The 22,426-nt window shown below is 41.7% G+C and overlaps 1 long non-coding RNA gene across 1 annotated transcript; it reads right to left on the reverse strand.

Moving 5' to 3' along the window:
* Positions 1-98: 98 nt before the first annotated feature.
* Positions 99-21,582, reverse strand: LOC122732662. The gene is made up of 4 exons (XR_006353640.1): positions 21,240-21,582; positions 14,693-14,773; positions 14,439-14,499; positions 99-523 (listed from the first exon to the last, which is right to left on the reverse strand). It is a non-coding gene; the product is annotated as an uncharacterized LOC122732662 (long non-coding RNA).
* Between the last annotated feature and the right edge of the window lie 844 nt (positions 21,583-22,426).

The raw sequence follows: 22,426 nt of genomic DNA on the forward strand, positions 1-22,426 counted from the left end.
TGAAATTCTCCCCAAAAGACATTAACAGAGCCCCATCTCAAAAAATCACACAACATACAAAGTGGTAGCTACCACAGGACAGCTTTTTATTTCCTCCAATACAAAAGAAAGGCTTAAAACCGAAAGACACATAAGCCTGCATTGACAAATACATAAAACATGAAACAGTAACCCATAACAAAAGACTCACAGGAAACTATAAACAGATACAGAAAATACATTATGTACTCAAAGGACTTATAGAAGCCCATTTCCTCTACTATACTCTCCCAGGGAAAGGCTCAAAGAAAACTTAGGAGATTGCTAAACAAATTTCATTTTCACCTCAACCCACACTGTCCAAGCAGCAATTCCATATGGTATTCATGGCTCATCTTCCTCAAGGTGGTCATCTTCTCCAAAAAATGTGTACCTGCAGCAAACATCTCCTAAAGGGAGACTTTGTGATCACTCCAAATCTCTTGAGCTCATATCAAAGTTGCCAAACCTAGGAATAGCCATCTCAGGATCATTGTTGGGTCACCTGTGCTCAGAGAGAAAAAAACAACACTAAGCAAAAAGGGAAGCTGGGAACTTAATGAAGGATCAAAGACAAGCACGTGCCCCCACTGTCATGATAGAGATCCAGTGAAGAACTCAGAGATGCCAAACACAGTTGAAAGAGAGAACAGAACTTGTTTTCCCTCTTAAGGCCACTGAGGGGGCAGTTGTTCTTGGATCACTTGCCAGGCTTCTTTGTTGCAGTCCCAACACCACTGTCCAAGTGACCAATGGACCAAAAGACCGACCAGGAGCCTCTGGTTACATGTGCCCTTTGACTAGGGGCCAGAGTACATGTGTGGCTAGAATTAGCCTGAGCACAGACTCAGCTCCCACATCCCTGTTACCCAAGCAAGGAAAAGGCAATGTTATGTAGTTTAAAAAAAAATACTGGCTTTAGAATAAGAGGATTTGTATTCACATCTTGGCTCTGCTGATTACCATCTGTCAGACCTTGGGCAAGTCACACTGAACTTCTATGAATTTCCTTATTGGTCAAACAAAGAGGGTGGACTAGATGACCCCTCAGGTCCCTTCTGGCTCTAAATCTATGGCCCTACCTACTATATTGCTCTGAGTAGAAAAGCCCTACTTTTGTCCCATAGGTAATATAATTATTCGGGGACTTTGTCTCTGTCTGCCTCTCTGTGTGTATGCATGTTGTTATTTCCCTTGCAAAGATCTCCCATTTTATTCATCTGTTCCTATATTTGGGTACAGCCTATATTTGGAACAATATTTAAGGGACTTTTGATAGTGACCCATGATTTCATCAGTTGGAAGAACTTTCGGAGATCACCTCTTCTGCTGGATGTCAGCAAGTAATCCGTAATTTATAGTCTTAAAGCTTTGTTTGGGGCGTTGAGAGGCTAAGTGGTCACCATCAAAAAGTTAGCACGTGTCAGGGAAAGTTCTCAAACCCTGACACATATGTCACCAGAAATGGTCCCTGAATGGGGTGACTAGCAAGAACAAGGATGCATACTCATCTCCATTGGAAATCTTCCAACTATAGCAGAGAGTAGGAAAAGGGTGGTGGGGAGGAGTGGTAATTGGATTATCCCCATTAAAAAGGAAATTGACTCTTTTGGGGGGGGTGAGGCAATTGGGGTTAAGTGACTTGCCCAAGGTCACACAGCTAGTAAGTGTCAAGTGTCTGAGGCCAGATTTGAACTCAGGTCCTCCTGACTCCAGGGCTGGTGCTCTATCCACTGTGCCACCTAGCTGCCCGGGAAATTGACTCTTGAGACTGACAGAGTGAAGGTCACTATCCACACACACCCCCACAAAAAAAACTCAACCCAAAAAAATCTCAGCTGGAGTAGTCTATAGGCAACTGAGAGAAGAAGAAAAGGAGTGAATATTTAGCTATGAGATATTTAGAGATGCTTCGATCCTAGTGATTTTTTTTCTCTAGGATTGAATTAAATAACAGTCACAGGTGGTAGACTTGAAATCCTGAAATTATTCCGGGGAGGGAGAAATGTAAGGGTTTGGTGATTAGAGTAATCTTGCCCCACCCCTAGGCCCAAATCAATATCTTCAAGAATGAGAATCATTCTAAGATTTGCTGGAAATAAGCCTTCTTACAGGAGAATCTGCCTGGAAACACTGTGGTAGAAAGTCAGAATGTGCTCTTTTCATCTGGGAATTGAGGATAATGGTAGTCCACCCCTCCCACCCACCCCCCACCCCCATCCTACCAGTTCCTAGAATCATACAGTTTTAAGGCTGGAAAAGACCTTGAAGATGGCCTAGTTTAATTCCCTGGGTTTAAAGAAGAATAAATGGGGCCCACAGATGCCTCCTCACCCTGCAAGTTCATTCTACCCCTGGACTTCTCACACTGGAAGCACCCTCCACCCCTGTGGCCCCTTCCTTTGATTGGGATACTTACTCTTAGAACCTCCATTTTAAGAGAAAAAATGGCCAACTCAGCCCTATTTTCATTCCTTTCTAGAATGTACTCTTGACTCTCTCTGGACTTTCTCAGTCCCCACCACAGTCCCTTCCCCCACTTTCAATTTTCTGGGTTGTCTTCCCCCCATTAGAATACAAGCTCTGAAAGAAAGCAAGATTTGCCTTTTTTCCCTGCTTGTATTTGTATTCCCAGAGCTCAGCACACAGTAGGTGCTTAATAAATTATTTCAGACTTAACTTGATCTACTCAAACTATCATCAGTCTTTTTGCCAGCTAAGTCTTTACCTGTTGTTGTCTTTTCCTCTTTGAGAAGTCCAAGTTCCCATTTCTTTCCTGATCAATAACTTAATTGGTTCTAGTGAAAAATAAAACGTGCATCCATTTGTTTCCATAGCAGCCTTCTCAGATCTCCTGTTCTCTGACACAAACTATCTTCGTTTCAGGAGACCTTGCCTTCCTTTCAGCTACAACTATTCCAACCTAGGGAGGCACTGTACTTCATGGAATTTTTAACATATTTTTTTGTTGTTCAGTCCTGTCTAACTTTTTGTGACTCCATTTGGGGTTTTCTTGGCAAAGACACTGTAATGGTTTGCCATTTCCTTCCTTCTCCAGCTCATTTGACCGATGAGGAAACTGAGGCAAACAGGTTAAGTGATTTGCTGAGGGTCACACACAGCTAGTAAGTGTCTCAGGCCAGATTTGAACTCAGGCCGAGTCCTCTATCCACTGTGCCACCTAGTTGCCCCATAATTCTTACTATACAATATTTTTGCCTTATGTACTTATTTTAGAGCTTAACACCTTGAGGTAACATGAGACTTCATTGTATAAACTCTATGCAGATGATACACATTACCCAATGCCTCTGTGTGTGTGTGTGTGTGTGTGTGTGTGTGAGGTTAAGTGACTTGCCCAGGGTCACACAGCTAGTAAGTGTCGAGTGTATGAGGCCGAATTTGAACTCCAGTCCTCCTGACTCTAGGGCTGGTGTTCTATCCACTGCACCACCTAGCTGCTCCACCATGCCCACCAGGGCCTTTTTGACATCACCAACTGGGTATGTATGTCATGGGCATCTCAAGTTCAATGTGTCTAAAATAGAATTCTTTATCTTTTCCCCTAAACCCATCCTTTTTTCCTTTTGTTTTTTGTTTTGTTTTGGCAAGGCAATGAGGGTTAAGTGACTTGACTTGGGTCACACAGCCAGTAAATGTCAAATGTCTGAGGCCAAATTTGAACTCAAGTACTCCTGAATCCAGGGCCGGTGATTTATCCACTGTGCCACCTAGCTGTCCCCAATAATGTTTTGTTTTTTGTTTTGTTCCATCCTTCTTTCAATGATGGTTCTTAGATCTATTTGTCCAGCCCTAACCTCTGTTTTAACCTCCAGACTTGCACCTACAACTGACTATTAGACATCTCAAACTCGATGTCCTGTAGATATCTTAAACTCAATATATCCATCTTTTCCCCAAAACCTTCCCCACCACTTCCCAATTTTACTATTACTGTTGAGAATACTACCATCATCCCAGTTACCCAGGCTCAAAACCTAGGTGTTGTACAATATCAGGGGTATTCTCCATAGTGACTCTTTATACCTTGTAGCCTCCAACCAAACTGGCTTGCTCTCTAGTCCCTGAAATGAGTATTTCATCTTCTTTCTCCCTTTGTGACTTTGCATTGGTTCTCCTCCCATGCTTTCATGTTCAATTTCTCCTGTCCTTCACTTCTTAGGATCACTATCTTCATTCAAAGACTATTCATTGAGCTAGGTGGTACTGTGGGTAGAGCATCAGACCTGGAGATGGGAAGACCTGCATTCAAACTCAAGACACTCACCAGTTCTATGACCCAGGGCAAATATTTTACTTTGGCCTGCCTCAGTTTCTTTCTTTCTTTTTTTTAATTTTTTTTTTTTAGTGAGGCAATTGGGGTTAAGTGACTTGCCCAGGGTCACACAGCTAGTAAGTGTTAAGTGTCTGAAGCCGGATTTGAACTCAGGTACTCCTGACTCCAGGGCCAGTGCTCTATCCACTGTGCCACCTTGCTGCCCCTACTTCAGTTTCTTCATCTGTATGTTATTCAACCTTTGTTTTTGAAGAATACCAATGACACCTCAAGCAATGATAATAATAGCACCTACCTCCCAGGGCTATTGGGAGGATCAAGTAAAATATTTGTAAAGTGCTTTGCAAATATAAAAAAATACTTAAAAAATAAAGGTAACAAGCTATACGTATTATTATTCTCTTCTTACAATATACCTAATTGTTAGTGTTTTCTCTCTCCTTAAATGATCATGTATGTCCATATATGTTAAATCTATCCCCCCCCCCTTAAATTTAAACCCCTCAAGGACAGGGACTTTCCCCTATTTCTTGTCAACAAATCATCATTGCTGAAATTCAGGGTATTACCTGAAAAAAAGAAAGGAATTTTTAAAAAAAATCCATGGTTAAGGGGGCAGCTAGGTGGCTCAGTAGATAAAACACCGCCCTGGATTCAGGAGGACCTGAGTTCAAACCGGCCTCAGACACTTGACACTTACTAGCTATATGACACTGGGCAAGTCACTTAACCCTCATTGCTCTGCAAAAATAAATAAACAAATAAATAAGCAAATAAACAAATGAATGAATAAACAAACAAATAAATAAATAAAAATCCATGGATAATCTGAATCTTGCCTTTTGAGCTCTGGCTGAGCCCAGATAAAGATATTTAGGAAGAGAAAGACACTCATCTTTTTGCACTGGTTGTCCAAATGCCCTTAGCACAGGTAAGTGTCAGGTAAAAGAAAATATCTTCTTTTTATCTTTCTTGTACTGTTTAATGTATCCTCCCCTAAAGCCTAGGGACCATTCTAAGACTTTGCTTTGTTTTCTGTCATCTTCTCATCCTCACAAAAAGCATTACATAAAAAATAAATAGATGAAAGTATGCAAAAGCTATCTATTGCCCTCCTGGATTGGAGATGAGGATGACTAAATATGGTTTATAGTCTGATAACTAAAACCTAGGGCTGAATGCTGAAATTCAGCTTTATGTAGATACAATATATACCCAAGTGTAAATTCCTTATCTCGCTTCCCATTCTTTTATGCTTCTTCCCTCCTAACTCCCAGGGAAACCCAGGGGAGTGGATTTCCTGAAAGTGTCCTGCTGCTCTAATGTCACATCACAAATGGTCTATGTTGGTGAGGAGTGAGATAGCAAGTTTACATTTGATAGTGTAAATCCGTTAGAGAGCAATCCATTTTGTTTTTAACAGCCTGCTGTTGTGATAGCCAGGTCCTAAAAGAGTGACCTTCCTAGGTCAAGCATTCATGTAGCGGAAAGATATTCTTTCCATAAAAAAGCAGCAAATTCTATTAGTGGTTTTGAATGGTGCATTAGGCAAGTTATTATTAGACAGAACTGACATTTCACATGTTTTAACATTCTTTACTTGAAAGCAGAGAGGCAGTCAAAAGGCACAGAAATTATTTAGGATTTTAAAAACAATCAAAGAAATCCCCTAAAAACCAAAAGTCCTCACTCTCAAAATGGCACAAGACTCAAATCAATTCCTTTGATTTCTCTTTGGTGCAGATGCAACAATACCAAAGTGTAACGGCTTTGGGGAACCTTAATAAGCATTGGTCAATGGAGCAGAACCTTCTGATATAGCTCAAGCCAGCCCAGAGGATGGCTTGAGTAAAGTCCTGCTGAAATATGGTATTTCTTCATTCCCAGTTCAGGCCACAAAGTAGCTCTCTCTTGGCTCGGCCAAATACTGCGCTCCCCCTGGATAGATAGGATAGGCACCACTGAAACACTTGAAGGATTTTTTAGGCTTATGTCTTTTTGAGGTACGCATTTTGCTCAGCAGAAGCTAAACATTTTTTAACTTCACAGTAAGAAAAAGGCCAGAAAGCACCGAAGTTTTATAGCTTCTTAGAAACCTTGATGATCTTGCTAATACAACACCCTATGATATGGTTCAGCCAGAATGATGATGGAAAGAGCATTGGTGCAAAGGACTGAGGGAACATCAGAAAACAACAACAAAATTCATAGCAAAGGGTCTTTTAAACAGATTTAAGAACTGTTCTTTTGAAAGGTGGCTCTTCGCCTTGGAAAACCACTTTGAGATTTGAAACAGTGCTTTGGATGAGCTGCAGAGTGAGAACCTGAAATTATCTGGTGCCCTGGAATCAATAGTGAGCAATATTTTCTCTTTGAGAGAAATTCAATTTGACAAGACAGAGTCAGAGCAATAAGGAAACTGGGACCCTGGCGAAGATGTTTGCTATAGAAAACCCCTGAAAAGCGGGACAAATTAGGTGATGTCACTCGAGGCATAAAGCCATAGTGACAGACAGAGTCAAGCCCTGTGGAGGCTTCAGAATACTTCATTATCACGGTCACAGGTCACTTGGCTTCACGAAATGCATCCATCAATGCCGGGAACAATTCACAGGCTTGCCTCCCTCCCAGCCTCGGCCGCTAGGTGGCGCAGACATGTCACGAATGGGCTCACAGTTATGAGGGAAACCCGGGTTCAAGCCAGGCTTAGGGGTGTCATGCATTGGTCTGGCCAGTCTCACCTGGCTCCCCAGTGGACAGCTACATGTAAAGTTGCTCAGAAGAACACCCAGGTGAAGGTGTCACTGTGGAAAGGAAAGCAAACATAGATTGCCCCTAGAAACATATGCCTTATTCATATTGATAGATAGGAACTAGAGGGACCTTGGAAGTTATTAAGTCCAACCTGTTCAATAAACCAATCAACCAGTCTTTCCTTCTTTCCTTTCCTTGGACCTGAAGAAATGGAAGGAATGAAGGAATTTAGAAATGAAGGGAGGGAGGGAGGAAAGGAAGGAAGGAAGGAAGGAAGGAAGGAAGGAAGGAAGGAAGGAAGGAAGGAAGGAAGGAAGGAAGGAAGGAAGGAAGGAAGGAAGGAAGGAAGGAAGGAAGGAAGGAGAAAGGGAGAAGAGGGAGGGAAGGAAGAAAGAAAGGAAAGAAAGGAAGGAAAGGATGGTAGAGGAAGGAGGGAGAGAAGGAAGGAGGGAGGGAAGAAAGAAAGGGAAGAAAAGGAAGGAAGTAGGGAGGAAGGGAAGGAAGGAAATAGAAGCACAAAGAGGTGAAGTGAAATACTAATGATCTTTTCATGAGCAATTAGATGTCCCTTTGGGGGGGTCTCAAGTTTATTAAATGAATATTCTGTTACTTTTATATCTCCTTCATTTCCAAATATATCTTTTCCTCCTCCCCTCACAGAGAGTCATTCCTTATAATAAAGAATTACAGGGGTGGGGCGGGGGGTGCAGTTCAGCAAAACTAATAACATGTGAACCAAGTCTAACCATTTATAATATTGCACACTAATAGTGCCCCACCTCTGCAAAAAGGGAAAGGAGGTATATTTTGTCCTCTGAATGGCAAAGTGAATAGAGGGCCTGAGTCTGGAGTCAGGAAGACTTGAGCTCAAATCCAGCCTCAGACACTTCCTTGTTGTGTGATGCAGGGCAAGTCAGTTAACCTTTGTCTGCCTCAGTTTCTTCAACTGTAAAAAAGAGGATAATAATAGTACCTACCTCTCAGGGTTGTTGTGAAGCTCAAATGAGATAATATTTGTAAAGTACATAACACAGTCACTGGTACATAGGAAACACTTAATAAATGTTTCTTTCCTCCTTTCTTCCTTCCCTCACTCCCTCACTTATCTTCTCTTCCTTTCCTCTCCTCTCCTCTCTTCTCCTCTCCTCTCCTCTCCTCTCCTCTCCTCTCCTCTCCTCTCCTCTCCTCTCCTCTCCTCTCCTCTCCTCTCCTCTCCTCTCTTCTCCTCTCTTCTCCTCTCTTCTCTTCTCTCCTTTCCTCCTCTCTCCTTCCTTCCTTTTCTTCAGGTCCAAGCTTGATCATAATAATAACAACATAACATTTGATTTTTAAAATTCATTTGATAAGTTTCCAACTCTACCAGGTTGTGAACCAGAAAACTCCACTGAAAAATAAGGTGGGTTTTTGATTGGTTCGTTGGTTTGATTTAGTTTGTTAGTGTTGCTTTGTTCTAGCAAACTGAACTACAAAGCCATCTAAGCATTTCATTCATTGCCTTGGAAACCAAATATTGTGCCCCCAGAATGGTTTAAGACTTAATCGATTTTTTTAAAATTATAGGAGATATGTTTTTTAAAAGCAGAACTCTAATGGAAGGGTCCAGGCTTTTGGTCTAAGCCCATCCATCTGTCTATGCAGATGTTCCTCAAAACTGCTTTTGAAGCAAAAGCCATTGTTTTGAAGAGTCTCTGATTTCTAGTTTTCTATTGACTTGGATAAATGGATTTCTTTGCAATTTGCTATGTGTGTTCATTGTGGAACTGGTTATTTGTTGGGGGAAAGAGTCAGAGATTGGATATAAAATTTAGGTCCTTCCTTTCCTTGTTAAGAAATAGCAATCAGCTTGTTTAGCGTGAACCCCCAAATTATATAGTCTCGACTAACAATATTTAAGGGGGCAGACAGATGTAATTCTAGCCCAGCACCCCCTCTCTTTTGAGGAGAACAGAAAGGCCAACTGCTCTTGGAGAAGCTTGGAGCCCTTGGAGAAGAATCAGGGGAGGAAATGCTAGAGCTGTTTCTATTCGAGTCTCTCTTTGAGCCACATGCATCTTACATGTGCAGCTTAACAGAGCCTGTTGACTCTACTTAAGTGTCAGTGATCCTGTTCAAGGTTCTTTGAAAAGTCCTGAAATCAATAGAATCTATATCTCTTGTCCTCAGAGACTCTAAAAGCAAATCGGGGGGCACAGCAAAACAGACTATAAATGCATATGAACACAGGTAACCAAACATACAGATCCATATCCTTTCTAGAAATAGATAGACACATACGCAGAGCCAAAGAGACCAAGCACCAGAGGGGCCACCCAGTTGGGACCAAAGTTGTCAGATCCACACGTCACCACCATCCATTTCTGCTACCTGCCACAGTGAGATTTTAGAGAGTTCTGGGCAGGGGGGATGAGGAGAGTGGTGGAGCAGGAAGCAGGATCAGGTCCACAAGGCACCAGGAGATGGAATGCTTGGGGCAGGCAAAAGGATAGATAGGAATGTGTTATGGGGCAGATCCTGAATGAAAGGGCTACATGCATTGTAGCTGTAGAGTTGGGAGGGACTTCTGAGACCGTCAAGGTTACCTTTCTTACTTTATAGATGAGGAAATTGGGGCCCCAGAAGTGGCTTGTCCAAAGTAGCACAAGGATATGTGTATCAGAGACAGGAGCTGCGTTTCTGATTACAGAGCCAGGGATCTTTTTTCATTGTACCATGGACGTGAAAGAACATGTCAACCAAAAAGGAGTCAACACAACAACCTTTCACCAAGGACCTGCATCAAAAAGGTTTTCTTAGTAGAGAGGAAGGACAGGAAGGAAAATAACGGGGTCAGGGAGATTATAGGCATCTACCACAATGGTCAAGGCTAGAGTTAATGAGGGCTTTAATTGGCAGAGTGGTCAGAGTGAATAAAAAAAGAGGATATGGATTTAAATTCAAATCTCAGCCCCCTAGCCCAGCCCTGTAGACATACGATACAGTCTCCCTAAAAGTACTATTTAGTTCTGTTTCAGGCAAATAATACAGCCAAGAAAGAAGGCAGGAGAAACATCATCTTCTTTCAGTCAGGTGAGTTTTGCAACAGCAGATACAGTTGCTTGATTGGTGGCAATTCTGGTTTTTCAATTTCTCATTCTTTAGTACCAGTTCTGATTGCTGTGATATATTGTTCTCGGGCAAGTCTTGCCTCTCATTCTTTCTTGCTGTTTATATTTCTGAAATATTGATGCAAGAATAAAGATATATAATGAAAGAACCATTTAAAAAGTTTTTTGTATGGAAAGACAAGGGTGACTTATTTAAGAGACTCATTTTATCAAGCATGATGCAGAAGCCAAGATGGCCAAGATTTGTGCATCTTCAAAAGAATTTGAATTATACACTTAAATTCAGACTTGTGGCATCAGTGAAGATAATTACCAAGAATATATTAGGATTTTTCTCAGTCAAGAGCAGACATTGTATTGAGTTTGTCAGTTTCTGAGTCATCAAATACAAGATTAGATCTGAAAAAAATTGAGTTTAGAGATTATATGAAAATTGCTATGGCTTATGTCATGCTTTTAGTATAAAAGCCTGGGGCTGAAAAGAACATTAATAAATCTATACATATTTTTCTTTTTGGGGGGACCCTAATCAGTTGGCTAACAGAGCGCTGTGTTGTCAGAAAACTGGTTGGTACAATGATCACCCTCCAATTGGTTTTAACTATAGAGAGAAAGCAGTCAGGTTCATTATTACAGAAGTCCCTAAATGCTGAGCCACACGTGGTTGAAGCAGTCAGAGAATATACAGTTATACCTTCCACATTGTAACTCTCCCCATCCCTGTTTTGATAGATCATGGCTTGGCATAAGAAATTAAATGGGAATTTGAGGGGAGTTTTGCAGAAGCCACAGATGACATTTGAAGGCCAGCAGGTGACACGGAAAAAATTAGGAACTCAGAAATGAATAAAATATAGGTATAATATTGTATAAGGTCAACATATTTTATCCTTTAATACCAAAATGATTCAGACTGCTTCTCTGGTCCCAGGGAACAGTCAAAAAATTTTATATGGATTTTCCAGGTCAAGGGGGTGCTGTACCCCTGACTCTCGCAATGTGGAAAGGATAACTGTATATGCACAATCCCTTCTTCTCCCTCTACAGAAACATATAAAGTGAAATTATAAAAGCAAAGCAACTGAATGGGGAGGTGTGGGGGGAAGGAGGGGAGGTGTTTATGTAATTGGTCTCTTCCTCTTCTTTCTCATGATTCCATAGCAAGAGGATTGAGAAGATTCTGAGTTATCAATTGCTTGTCCAGAGGTATTATCTTGCTTGTACCTTCCAGCACCTAGGTAGGCTAAATTTCCCCACTTGAGGCAGAGCACTATAGCTTAGAATGGAATTCAGGGTCAGCAGTGCAATCAGAGGCTGATTCAGTCAGTTCCAAATCTCTAGTTCCAACCTTTCTCATGGGTTCATTCTTCATTTTCAACTGTCTATTGGATACCTCAGCCTAAATGACTTGCTGTCACCCCAAACTCAATGTGTACAAAACCAGAACTCATTATTGTGTTTCTACAAGTTACCCTGGTACTAACCCCTCTATTTCTAATAAAGACACCACCATTCTCATAATCACCCACCCTGAAACCTCGGTCATTACTGACTCGTCCTTTTCCCCCAACCCATAAAATCAATTGCCAAATCCTGTCAAACCTCTGAAATTTCTCTCCCATCCATCCTCTCCTTTCTATGATCTCCCTGTTTCCAGTGTCTTCCTTCGCTAATCCTTCTTTCATACGATTGTCAAAGAACTCTCCCTAATGGATTTGTCTGACAGCTTAGCATAATTCTTGGCACATAGTAATCACTTAATAAATACTTGTCTCTTTCCTTCTTTACCTCCTTTCCTCCCTCCCTCTTCTTTTCCTTCCTTCTCTCCTTCCTTCTCTTTTCCTTCTTTCCTTTTCCCTTCCTTCCTTCCTTCCCTCCCACGTCCCTTCTTCCACTCAAAAGCCTTCAATGACTTCTTTGATTCTTTCCTCCATTCTTTCCTTTTTTCCTTCCTTAAAGCCCAACTCAAATGCTACTCCCAGGTTAATGATGACCTCCCCTTTTGACCTCCCATAGTCCTTTGGTTTATAATCCTCCAACGTATATATGTAATATTGTGGGTTATAACCATCTTTCTTGGTGTCTTATGCTTGACAGGCTTCTTCCTGTGATCTTTTTGAGGCTGTATCCATAACATGAAATCACATTGTTTCACTTTGGGGGATCTCAGGAAGGTTGACTTTCCTTTGGTTTCAGATTTGGCTTCCAGCAAAATCTTAAACGGTGCCTTTGGCAGTAGAGGAAGGAAAGGTGCCTTTTGGCATGCTTGGAATTGTCAAGTGTAACGTGTAAATAAATATCTATCTTTGTGTTCAAGCTCAGTTGAACAACTCAATCAGTAAAAGACATTCCAAGGGAACAAGTAAGATAAACAGGCACAGTATGTGTTATTAACTTAGCTTCAAGAAGGCCTTCAATGTAGCTATGAATTTAAGTGTAATGTGTGATGCTAAGGTCTAGCTTTAATGGTGATGATACACACAAATGAATATGCATTTTCCTTAGTACCTCAGGGGGCAGAGATTATAGATCAGGTAGAATTCAATTCACTTTCCCCTCTCCTGCCCCAAGCTACCTCCAGAACTCACAGGGATACCTGGAGTGTCCCATTTGGAGCTGGCCCCTCCTCCTCCTTTCCCTAGGCTTTCCAGGTCATAGTTTCAGCCCTCCTGCCAGTGCTTCCTTCTCCTTTTCTCCTTCTGGTGGGATAATGACACCTCCGTTGCTACCCTTGCTGGAAGGAACCTGAAATCCCTACTAAAACTCTGACCCTTAGACCTACTCACCCCTAAGCACTGGTGGCAATCTGTCCTCCCTAGACACCCCTCCCCACCAACCCTGGAGGGCAGATAGCCAATGTATCCAAAGGACACCTGGGTTTTGCCACCCAATCTTCAGCTAAACCTTCTTATAAGTATTGTTTGCTGCCTCTTCCCCCAAAAAACCCATTAAAGGGGCAACTAGGTGGTGCAGTGGATAAAGCACCTGCCCTGGATTCAGGAGGACCTGAGTTCAAATCCCACCTCAGACATTTGACACTACTAGCTGTGTGACCCCGGGCAAGTCACTTAACTCATTGCCCCGCAAAAACAACAACAACAACAAAATATTAAAGTGTTCTCTCCTTTATATCAGGGACTATATTCTCTTTCTCTTTATATGGCTAACATTTACCACAGGGTTTACCACATTTTTTGTTGTTGAATTGTTTCAGTCATGTCTGACTCTTTGTGAACCCATTTGGGGTTTTCTTTGCAAAGATACTGAAGTGATTTGCCATTTCCTTAAGCTCATTTTACAGATGAGAAAACTGAAGCAAACAAGGTTAAGTGAGCTGCCCAGGGTCACACACCTAAAAAGTGTCAGAATCTGGATTTGAACTCAGGTCTTCCTGATGCCAGGCCCCATGTTCTATCTACTGTGCCAACCAGTTACCCTTGATGCACAATAGATGACAAACAAATGCTTTTTTATTGATCCATTGGACAAGTGACCAGTGGGATACAGAAAATTGTCACAAAATTTGCCACAGCAAATGAACTAGGAGGATTATCAGTAGCTAAACTTTTATGGGTGCCCAGCTCATGAGAGGTTCCTATTATGGCTAATATGATAGGAATCTTACTATTTCTTCCAATTCTCCAATCTTGTCTAGCCACTGTCCTGTGCACGTAACTGCACTGTAGCTTGCTAGAGATTTGGGGAGGAAATGCTGTTCTGTAATTTCTGTCACACGTATGGAAAGTTCTGCTGTTTTAGGAGAATCACAAAGAACTACCCACTTGTGACAGCACCTCTTAGAATTTTATAGATCGTCAGATTCTTACTTGAAAAAGAAATGTGTTGCCTTGTTTCTTTCTGTCAGCAGATGCAGGAACACTCACATAGTTGCTCACATTTAGGATTCTGCTTCATTTACAAATGATCAGAATCCTTTGTTGCAGAATCTTTAGGCAGAATTCTTTTTTTTTCCCTTCTAATTTTTTTTTGGGGGGGTGAGGCAATTGGGGTTAAGTGACTTTCCCAGGGTCACACAGCTAGTAAGTGTCGAGTGTCTGAGGCCAAATTTGAACTCAGGTCCTCCTGACTCTTGGACTGGTGCTCTATCCACTGTACCACCTAGTTGCCCCTCCCATTCTAATTGTTAATGGTATGGGTGACCAGAATGTAAAACAATGTAGACATGAAGACAAGTTTCTTTCCCTGACTTTTTTTTCTTGCTAATATTTTCCTTTGCCATATAAGATCAAGTTATTTAGACTTACTGTCTGGTTTGTTGTGGTTGCTTTGAAGATTTAGGAGACTTTCACTGACTGGCCAGTAATGCTAAAAAAAAAAAAAAACCCAAAAAACTCTTTATTACAAATGCATTTGAGCTTACACAAAAGAAGACTTGGGACTTTATTTCAAATGGTCAAGAGCATGAGCAAGGGGCTAAAGCAAGGGAAGGAAGATTCAGGGATGCATAGGAAAAGGAAGTAGGTCCATCGCAAGTCAGTTAACAAGATTAAGGACTTACCTGTGTTCCAGGCATTGTGGTAAGTAATGGGAATACCAAGAAAGTAAAAATCATGGTGTCTGCTTTCAAGGAGCTTGCATTCTATGAGAGAAACAACATGAAGATAGATAAATAAGTAGATGGATGGATGGACGGATAGGTATAGATATGTATATATACACATATAGCTAGGTGGCACAATGGATAGAGCACCATGTCTGGAGTCAGATCTCTTTTCAAATTTGGCCTCAGACACTTACTAGCTGTGTGACCCTGGGCAAGTCACTTAACCGTGTACACCTCAGTTTCTTCATCTGTCAAATGAGATGGAGAAGGAAATGGCAAACCACCCCAGTATCTTTGCCAAGAAAACCCCACGTAGGACCATGAAGAGTTGGACACGACTGAAATGACTGAACAATAATAATTCCAAAGAGAAGATCCTGTCAAAGGTTGGGGGTAGGGGAAGGGGGAGGCTGTGTGGTTGCGGCCTCAAGAAAGAACGGAATCGAGAGATGGAGAGTCATACACAAGAAACATAGATTTAGATCTAGAAGGGACCCTAGAGACCATCCAATCCAATCAGCTTCTTTTTAAGATAAGAAACTGAGGCTCAGTGACGCTAAACGACTTCTCTGGGGTCACAAAGGTAGTAAATTCCCATGCTGAGATATGAACTCAAATCCTCCAATTGCAAACACAGTCTGTCTCCCTCGGCCCCCCCCCCCCCGTTTTGTTTGTTTGTTTTGTTTTTTGGGTGAGGCGATTGGGGTTAAGTGACTTGCCCAGGGTCACACAGCTAGTAAGTGTTAAGTGTCTGAGGCTGAATTTGAACTCAGGTCCTCCTGACTCCAGGACCGGTGCTCTATCCACTGCCGCTGCCCTTACCTACTGTTTTTACAACACTCATTTTTTTTTTTTAGGCAGTGGGATTAAGTGACTTGCCCAGGGTCATATAGCTAGTAAGCGCAACACTCACTTTAAAAAAGTGACAAAGCCCACTTGATTAGTGAGCTTTCAGACCCCACAAAAGAAGGAATTCTGTGATTCCAAGGTCAGACCTCTTTTCACTGCACCATGCTGCCTCCTCTTAGAAGGGAGGGTCGTATGATAGATGGGGGGGGGGGAGTGTGGAAGACTGGAGGAGGGGGTCTTGGTGACAATAATTTAAAGATTCATTAATAAAACATTCTTTAAAAAGAAATAGAAGCAGGAGTCAGGCAAGGGGTCACTCAGGCTTGGTCCCACTTGTTCAGGGTAACCCTGGCCATCTGTTCAGAAGATGGGGAGGAGAAGTAGGGTGGTGCTCAGTCAATGACTGCCATCCCATCCACTATCAGGAGCTGAGTCTGAGCCCTCCTAACCAGCCAGTGTCTGCAGAAGATAGAGCCCCCATTACTCTTCTCTGGCCTCCTCCCCAACAGCCTAGAGACCCACATCAGACACCATGCCCTGGAGGAGCTGCCACTAACAGGTTCCTGATTGGTGACTTAAGTATACAGTCTTAGGAAAGTTCCAGCCATGTTTCACCTCTCCCCCTTCTCTCTCTCCACCTCATCCAGATTCTCTAGATGACTCCCTTAAGTTTCTTTTCCTAGAGCTTTTCCTGTTGCTCCTCCCCTCCAGTTCCGAAACCATTTCTTCCCAGTTCAGACCCCTAAAACAGTTTCTCCTGAAAGTAAGTTTACATGATGTTTTCTGGAAATTATAAACACGATTCCTGCTTAGCTCGAGCAAAGGACTTAAGAAAACAATCACTGCTAAAGATTTATAAAATGAGAACCAGGGAATTAAATTTATAGTAAATTAATTTACTGTCAGAAAAAAAAAAGCCTACAACAAAAAGACTAACAATGCTCACTCTAGTGGAAGGAAGTAGCCGCAGATTGTCAATTATCATTTTTCTGAGCCTTATTCAGAAGAAAAGAGGCAAACCTTGAAATTCAAGAACATACGGAATCCACAAAAGATACACCCACCAAACTGTTCCTCTCTAGAATGTGGAAAGTGGAGACGTTGCTGCCGTTGTTAAAACCATATGTTCTAGGTAGGAGGACAGGTTTTGTGTTCATGCTGACATTTGTTATGTGGCATTTCTATGGATCTGACGTGAACGCATACTTAGCAATAAATGCCAATTAGCAAATAGAATTCAAAAACTGGGCAGCCAAAAAAAGCATGCAAAAGGCAAGAGAGGCCCTTTAGAGGCCCTTTGTGTCTGGCCTTTACGGTATTTGGTGTAACTAGCCCCGAGATGTTTCAGCATATTTAATAACTCTAGGTTTGAGCATGCAAGCTTCAAAAGAAATTGATTTTAAAAGCTAAAACCTGTAATTTAGAGGGACTGCCACTTGGTGGCAGCAGTACTTGCATCGGGCGTGGGATCCTAGGGTCCAGAGTCAGAAGAGACGTTAGATATCATTATAGGATCATAGGAGAGGAAGAAGGAACCTCAGAGGTCATTTAAAGAGGAAGGAAGAAAAAGGAGATAAGCATTTATTAAGCATCTTCTGCATGACAGGCACAGTACTAAGCACTTTACAAACATGTCATGTGATCCACCAACACCAATTGTTCCTAGGCAACAATTTTCAACTTTTTGGTCTCAGGCCAACTTTATATTCATAAAAATTCTTGAGGACCACTTCATTCCCCCGCCCCCCACACACACACTCATGCCTTTTGTTTATGTGGATCATAGTGATCAATATTTATTATATTAGAAATTAAAATATCCTGGTATTATGAAAATAGTTTTGTCCTTTCAACCCCACTGTAAAAAGCTGAGATACTGCCAGTGACCCCTGAACCACACTTTTTTTTTTTTTTTAGTGAGGCAATTGGGGTTAAGTGACTTGCCCAGGGTCACACAGCTAGTAAGTGTTAAGTGTCTGAGGCCGGATTTGAACTCAGGTACTCCTGACTCCAGGGCCAGTGCTCTATCCACTATGCCACCTAGCTGCCCCTGAACCACACTTTGAAAACCATTGGTCTAGCAGATAGGACACTGGAGTTGGAGTCAGGAAAATCTGTGTGCCAGTCCTACTTCAAATACTAGCTGTGGGACCTTGGGCAAGTCACTAGCTATATACCCTTCTATTTAACTTCTGTGGGTCTTGGTTTCCTCATCTGTGAAGTGAGAGATTTTTTGTCTTATTGGGTAATCCCTCTCTGACAATGTAGCAAGATAGAACAGTGGATAGAATGCTGAACTTGAAGTCAAGAAGACCTGAATTTGAATCCTGCCTCAAACCTTTACATAGCTGTGTGGTCTTGGGCAAGTCATTTAACTTCTTAAGGTTTGGTTTCCTCACCTGTAAAATGCGGGGGGGGGGGGGGGGGGGCGGGGGCAGGGCGGTAATAATAGCCCTTACATCACAGGATTGTTATGAGGATTAAAACAAATATTGTAGGTAAAGTGCCTTTGAAACTTTAAAACATTATAAAATGCTACATGTTATTATGACTGCTGATTACAACCCCTCTCTAATTTAATAGTTGTACGTCCAAGGCTTATGTGAACTGATGCAAAGTGAAATGAACAGAACCAGGAGAACATTGTACACAGTAATAGCAACATTGTGCAGTGATAAACTATGAATGACTTAGTTCTTCTCAGCAATAACTCAGCAATAGCTCTTCTCTCCAAGACAATTCCAAAGGACTCACGATGAAAAATGCTATCCGCATCCAAGGAAAGAACTGATGGAGTCTGAATGCAGACCAAAGCTTACAATTCTCACTTAAAATTTTTTTTCATGTTTTATTTCTTTTGGCCTGTTTCTTCTTTAACAAAATAACTATTATGGAAATATGTTTTATATGATTGCACATTCATAACCTATATTAAATTGCCAATTGTCTTAGGGAGGGGGTAGTAAGGGAGATAATTTGGAATGCAATTTTTTTAAAATGAATGTTAAAAATTGTCTTTCCATTTAATTAGAAAAAAACCCCAAAATACTATTTTTAAAATAGATGAGGGGCAGCTAGGTGGTGCAGTGGATAAAGCATCAGCCCGGGATTCAAGAGGACCTGAATTCAAATCCAGCCTCAGACACTTGACACTTACTAGCTATGTGACCCTGGGCAAGTCACTTAATCCTCATTGCTCTAAAAAAAAAAAAAAGATGCACTTCCAGACTTGCTATGGCTAAAATTTCATCACTCTGAGTAATCTGTGTGATGTGCTTTTCTCAACTTTGTCTGGTCTTTGGGCAGCAGCCCCACAGTCTGAAATCCATCCTGGAAGCCTTTCCAGCTTGGAAGGACCTGACACAACTTGTTCTTTGCTTCCATACCTTTCAAGAACCCAGGGTCCCCTCATCCCACAATAAGGCAAATTCAGTTGCCAGAAAACACAATGCCAACAAACCATTGCCAATTCTTCCAAAAGAATATTATTTGGGCAAGAAGAAATAGTCCCAAATGGGCAAGCAACATTTGCCTCAAGAAGCTAAGAGTGACCTTTGGGAGACTTTCAGAAAACCAGTCCAGCAGTAGCTAAAACAATGACTTATCTGGCAGAGGTAGTGTTTTAGACAGGAACTTGGTGCAACCAATGTTATGTAGGAACTGATCTAAGCTGAGCCTATCCCTGTTTCCCCCTCTGGAGACCAAGGTGGTGTAGGGGAATGTATGCTAGGAAGGTGCTGGGGAGAAATGTTTGTACATTATTCTTGAAGTCAATGTCCATTTGTAAAAAGCTAATCAATGTTATGTATTAGGGGAATGGCTGAACAAGCTGTTGTATATGATGGTGATGGGATAGTATTATGATATAAGAAATGACAAGCAAGAGGATTTCAGAAAGACCTGGAAAGACTTGTATGAACTGATGTATAGTGAAGTGAGCAGAACCAGGAGAACATTGTGCACAGAGACAGCAATATTGTTTGATGAAGAACTATGAGTGACTTTACTATTCTCAACAATACAATGATCCAAGACCATCTCAAAGGACTAATGATGAAGCATACTATCCACCTCCAAAGAAGGAACTGATATTGATGGAACACAGACTGAAGCATGCTATTTTTCACTTTCTTTCATTTTTTCTTTTATCTAAATTTTCTTGTACAAATATTACTAATATGGTAATGTTTTACATAATTGCACATGTATAACCTATATCTGATTGCTTACTGCCTCAGGGAGGGAGGAGGGGAGTGAGAGAGTGAAGGAGGGACAGATTTTGGAACTCAAAACTTTAAATAAAATGTTTAAACATTAAAAAAAAAAGTTAGGATAATAGTCAGTCTCCAATCTCTTTCACTTAAAAGGGAAAAGGACAGATTCAGAATACAAAGACTGAGGCCATCCTGTAGGGTCATATGGCCCCAGAGGAGAGAAGGCCACCCTGCCCTGCCCCCAGCCTCTCCCCAACAACATTGTCCCTCACTGGTCTCCATAATGGGGATTAGAGAAGTCACCTAGTAAGGCCAAGAGGAATTAACTAAAACTTATAGGCTTTTTTGAATGCCTCCACACCCAGTCAAAGAGCTTCCGCTACTTCAAGAGAACAGGTCACAGAAAGTCCATGCATACCCTCCCAATTTATGTCATTGCAGCTCTCCTAGAAGCGACAGGCTCCCTAGCTTCCTCCACATGGAGAGGTCCCATCTGAGGCAATCTACACATGTACCAGACCCCCCATTTACACAAGTCAGGGCAATATCCACCACGCAAATATTTGATACTCCCAGTCATGGCCCTAAAAGGGACACCCTGACACCCCACTATTATCATCTAACCCTCTCCTACACACACACACACACACACACACACACACACCACACACACACACACACACACACACACACACGCACACACGCACACATGCATTTTTCTCCTTACATTTATCATGACCTGCTTTAAGCTCTGCTGACCTGTGCTCAGTAATTCCTTCTGGGACAATTAGAAATAAGTTAATTTTTCTCTAAGCAAAGCCTGGTCTTTGCTAAGTAAATATTGGTCCTAGCTCTCAGCATGCCCCTAATTTTACCTCTCCTAAAGCCATGGACAGGTTTGGACTCCGGCCATCAGTGCAGCATCAAACGGGCTGGTCAGATTCCCAGGATTCCAAAGTACTTGGCCAGTTTCCAGAGGCAGCAGATTCCAGCTGCCCCTTCCTGGGTCCTAGAAAATCAGAACTCCAGGGTCAGCTGCAGGCCACCTGGCAAATGTCCAGTTGTCCCTTGAAGCAGCCTGACCCTGGGCAAGGGTCAATGTAGCTTAAAGCCCTGTACCTGGTTAGTAGAAGTTCAGAGCTACTAAAGATGTATGGATTCTTACACCTAGCTCGTTTCCAGGATTGCCAAAATCATATCAGAGGCCAGCAATCCTCTTGATTTGTTTGCAGTCAGAACAGACTCCAGTAATCCCAAACCAATGCAAAGCCACCTATGATAATATTTCCTGTTCTTAATATGCTGTGAAATAAGGGGACATTAGCGAAGGATCAGTTCCTTCTAGACACATGATTTTCCATAAACACAAACTGTCTCCTTCAGTTCCGCGGCAGAGCTGGCTCATCACAAATCAAAGCTACAAGTAAGATCCATCTTACCTCCTCTGCTCTTCCCGTCTGTCCTAAACGTACAGTCACCTTGAATCATTATTCCATTATTCCAGACAATAGAATTCCATTATGTTCCACCCCGCTGCCTCCAACCCAGAATGGTGATGTCCAAGACAAATTCTCAGTTCACTCATTGCATGTAATAAACCACAAACACAGGTGGAGCCCTAGCCAGGGCTTGAGAAGCCATTCCAATACCCAGATCAGGAGGTGGTCTACTATGGCTTGTTTCACTATCTGGGTGTTTTGAGTCTGAAACAGATAAGTAATGGGGGCTGTCAATGAAGGCAAAATATTCATCTTTCCTCCATCCTGAAAAGAAAGCCTGGGGACTGGCTCTCACAAGAAAAATTCTTGCAAAGGGTAGAAGGGAAGCAGAAAAATATATATCTGTACATATCTATAAATACAGTTGTATCACCCTCTATCCATCGTGCACATGTGGTATGTTATATCACACCCGGGGCTTTTTAAGAGGTGATTTTTCACTTTCACACAAGTTTAAAACAAGCTTCTTTCTGTACACAATAAGTTACCAGCCTTTGAGAACTGTAAGAAAAATTCTGCATGGACAATCTTTTTGCATAAAGGGGATGAAAGAACACAGGCAAATGATAATTTTAATAATTGTCTGTTATGCATAGCATTTAATAAATCTAACCTCTGCTTCCCGCCCCACCCCCTTTTACCAAGATCTACAAGAATAACTGACAACAGTCAGCTTAAAAGTAATCTATCTTACATGGGCTATATTCTGCATATTGTTCCCAGCTAAAGACTAAATCTAGCTAATGTCACCGGTACAGGAAAAATAATTAACAAACTCATGCATTTTGTCCCTTTTTAGCAACCAAAGTTAAATCATTAATCATTTAATTAAATCATTCATTGGTTCTCTGTTTCCTCCAGTCCCCTCATTTCTTTTCAAGGACACATCATACCAGGCAATATGGGAAAGAAGTGAACAGGGAGAAGAATATTCAGAGCTGAAGTCACTTTGAGATCACAAATACTCTTTGTTTTTTTGTTTTGTTTTTTGGGGGGTTTTTTGGTGAGGCAATTGGGGTTAAGTGACTTGCCCAGGGTCACACAGCTAGTAAGTGTCAAGTGTCTGAGTCGGGATTTGAACTCAGGTCCTCCTGAAACCAGGGCTGTTGCTCTATCCACTGCACCAC

This window comes from Dromiciops gliroides, chromosome 6, assembly GCF_019393635.1.
Source record: "Dromiciops gliroides isolate mDroGli1 chromosome 6, mDroGli1.pri, whole genome shotgun sequence".
NCBI lineage: Eukaryota > Metazoa > Chordata > Mammalia > Microbiotheria > Microbiotheriidae > Dromiciops > Dromiciops gliroides.